Source organism: Austrofundulus limnaeus, unplaced genomic scaffold (genome assembly GCF_001266775.1).
Source record: "Austrofundulus limnaeus strain Quisiro unplaced genomic scaffold, Austrofundulus_limnaeus-1.0 Scaffold650, whole genome shotgun sequence".
NCBI lineage: Eukaryota > Metazoa > Chordata > Actinopteri > Cyprinodontiformes > Rivulidae > Austrofundulus > Austrofundulus limnaeus.
This window is the reverse complement of record NW_013953052.1, coordinates 124398-128110: the sequence shown is the minus strand read 5'-3', so window position 1 is coordinate 128110 and position 3713 is coordinate 124398. Positions and strand designations below refer to the sequence as shown.

The window sequence follows — 3713 nt, the reverse complement described above, 5'->3', positions numbered from 1 at the left end:
ATGTCTATGTAATATTAGAATTTTCTGAGACAATGAATTTTGTTTTTCATTTTTTTCCCAGTAAGAGGTTTTTATTTAATAGAATTTTTGGACAAAAAATATCGCGATATATCGCCTTGCTTATAGTATCGCAATATATCAGGATATATCGTATCGTGACCCCTCTGTCATGATATGTATCATATCGCCAAATTCTTGCCAATACACAGCCTTAGTGTATATACATATGTATTTTTCAGATTTCATGATTTACATCTCCTCTGAGTAGTTTGATGTAGCATCAGTCCAAACGATGTATTTAATAAAGTGAAGCACAGAGCGGATTGTGAAACACGTCAAGAATGACAAACATTTTTGTGTTGTTGAACCGATCAGTTCCTGCTGAGCACCTGCCAAAGCTGAGGGATGGCCTTTAAACTGGCCAGTGGAACTGCCTGTTTTTTTTATGTGTTTATGACATGATCCAAGTCTTTGATGGTGTCCCTGTGTGGCTGCTGTGGAGCACACACACTCACAGCATCTTCTGTAGAACAGGTGAAGCCTCAGATGTCAAAGCTTCATGTCTGTTTTGATGCTGAAGCTGTCAGCCCTCATCTCCCCCATCCACCTTTAAGAGTTTCGGTTTGATTTATTCCCCTCTGAAAAGCATCGATCCAGGATGGTTTTTTTTATTTAAATAATGTCAAAAGCTTTATTCGATTTTAATCTTTGTATTTCTCTTTGACTATCTGCCTTTTCCCCTCCATAAAAGTCAGTGTGTGTGTGTCTGTTTGAACTGGCAGCACTGGGCTCTCTGCTCTCAGAGATATGGATAAAAGGGAGATGCAGTAACATTTTCACAAATATCCTGTTTTTTTTTATATAAATCCCCAAGTGGAAACAGGCTGGATGTGAGGGGGTTTATTAATCCTGAATAATATAAACCCAGTTGTGCCTGGTAAACAACCCCCAAAGCAACAAATCAACATAAAGGAAAAGAAAGTTTAAAACGTGTTGCACCAACCTTGTAGTACTCACAGGGGAGCTGTGGTAAGTGCAACTTTGTTTTCAGCAGCATCTTTCCTCACTTTCTGGACTTGTGATTTCAAAATGATCATGATTAATCACAGCTGTTTTTTTTTTTTACTTTAATCTTTGTAGGAAGTTCTGTTATTTTCTTGTGCAACTTGACTGCAAGTTGCTTCTTTTTTGAAGTACAACTTTTTTCTTCAAGTTAGGGTTAGGGTTGGGACAATATTATGGTGTTACATTTGTGCCATCGGCTTAAATGCGCAGTAACACTGATTTGAGAGCAGATATCAATGTGAACAAACAATAATTTGAACCGTATTACCGTAGTACCGTTATTAGGCTATAGTAGGCAATATTTCTTAATTACATTAAGATAAATTACTGCTGGTTTTGATATTTGTAGAAATTCAAATGAATTTATTGGTCCTTCTTCATTGCTGATATTCTGTTGTATCAAGAGTGCTTAGTTCAATTTGAGTATCTACAAATAGTATTAAAACCAACAAGTAATGAATCCTAATGCATTTTGGAAACATTTTCTAAAAGACACAATGACAGTGACCACATTTTATGCTTAACTAAATGTTGTTGGGCTACAAAACTTAAATATATCATCTTTTGCTGATTTTAATACATCTAAGATTTTATCGAGGCTTGTCGCTGGAAAGCCTCGATAAAAGACGCCGACGTCTCCKCTGATGATGAGCGCTAGTGTCGTGGTAGCAACATGCTATGTGTTTACATCMATYGYTGCCATGTTTGTAATGACTTATYRYGAGAACAAACGTATTCATGTGACTTTAATAACATTTCTTACTTAATGGAAACGCTGCAGTTGCGAAACTGTTTTTCGACATTAACAGAATATCGACAAAGTTTTGCGCACATTTGCAATGGAAACGCAGCTATAGTTGGCTTTGCTGTTGTTTTTTTTCTCCACACTTGTTTTTCTGGTGGCTTTGCTCCAAAATAATTTAATATACATCCTCATCTCTTTGCATTGTTTTCCACCTACAGACTGAACTTTCTTGGCAGTAAAATTCAGCTCTTTCTATTGAATCTCTTCATCCAGGCCAACAAGTGGCTAATACGTTGATGAACTTGGTATGCTTGTTTGTCTTTGTGTCTATGGTGTATAATGATGTGATTGTGATGCTGTAATTCTGAGTGTTTGATGTGCTGAAGAACAGGAACCTGCTGTAAAACAGCAATTATGCTGAGTCAGGCTTGATTTTTAGTMATCTTTTCCTGTTAAATAAGTAAATCTAATCTAAATCTAAACTTTTGAGAAAGTGTTTAAGGTTGCTTAGTGCCACCACGATTTTAAAGTTGAACAACCTCTAAGATCCAGGAAGCAATTTGGAAGTCTGTGACTCTGTCATAACCCAACATAAATGATCATAAATCAGGTTCTGGCCTAACAGTGTCACATAGAAGTTAATAAGAAAGCAGCATGTCTCACCACAAAACCTTTCTGTGTTAACCTGTATTGGATTTAAAACTGGGGATCGCTACGTGTTGACTAATTGGATTAACTGCTCAGGATTTTCAGGGATTATCAGGATCTGTTGGCTGAAGTTATTTCAAACGTAGAGCTACTCTCTGCTCGTGTGCTTCTTTCTTCAAGGTGCTGTAGTTTTCTGCAGCGATACCGTCAAGTCCAATCTAAAAATAAATACTTTAAAGAAACACAAATCTCCTCTTCCTTTGAGATTCTGCAGATTATCAGACTAAGATACTAAAAACAAAAGTAGCATGGGAGGTGTTGACAATCCCAGTGAAGGATCACCCCCTCATCTCTCATTTTTTCCATTATCGCCCTCCCCACCAGTTTATTTTAAAAATATAACTGGGTTTCAAGTGGGTTGTCTTCATGAGAAGAGCCTGGTGTTTACAGAGCGAGGTGTGTTCTAACGTACGAGGAGGAACAGGTCCACTGAGGCCTGGTTTGCATGTCCTCAAAATGGCCATAGATTTATTGTGTTTCTTTTACTGCTGCTGATGCACGTGCATTCACGCACACACTCAGTGTTGATGGCAAATCATTAACCGCTGTGTGCAAAAATCTAAGGTTAATGACCCCAATTGCTCTGGAGTGTCTCGAGTAATTTACATCTGAGAGAACGAGAGTAGAACAGGAAACAGGAACTGTGTGGGGTGACACTGAAACCTGAACTGAACAGTTCATCTTTAAACCACGACACTCAGATGACGTTTTAATATTTGAGGACAAAAGAAAAATTCTGTGAGGAAAAACAGAAAAAGAAAAACTCGTTGASAAAATAATGTTTAGTTAATTAAGGTACTTACGGTAGTTGGAGCGATCGGTTGGAGGAAAAAGAAACCAAACAAAACTGCTTCTTTTCATTTCCTTTATTTAACCCAGAAAAATTAGAGATTTAAAAATATAATTTACAGAGTGTCCTGGTTAGGACTGTAGCAATGCATTGATCCACATCAATGTCAATTAAATCAATTAAATGATTAATGATTCAATTACATCAAGGCAAAACAAAGCATCATTCTAGATCAGTGGTTCTTAACCTTTTTTGAGGTACCGAACCCACCAGTTTCGTATGCGCATTCACTAAACCCTTTTTAGTGATAAATAAAATATGACTTTTTTTCCCCAAATTCAAGACATAAGTATGTTTTTTTTTACTGGTGTATAAAATGAGCCGTGCATGAACATCACCTTGCTC

At 37.1% G+C, this 3713-nt stretch overlaps 1 protein-coding gene across 1 annotated transcript in view; it reads left to right on the top strand.

The window, feature by feature from the left end:
* Nucleotides 1-3713, top strand: part of LOC106531563 (mannosyl-oligosaccharide 1,2-alpha-mannosidase IA) — a gene marked incomplete at its 3' end in the record, with an annotated part of 155151 nt that overhangs the window by 40441 nt on the left and 110997 nt on the right.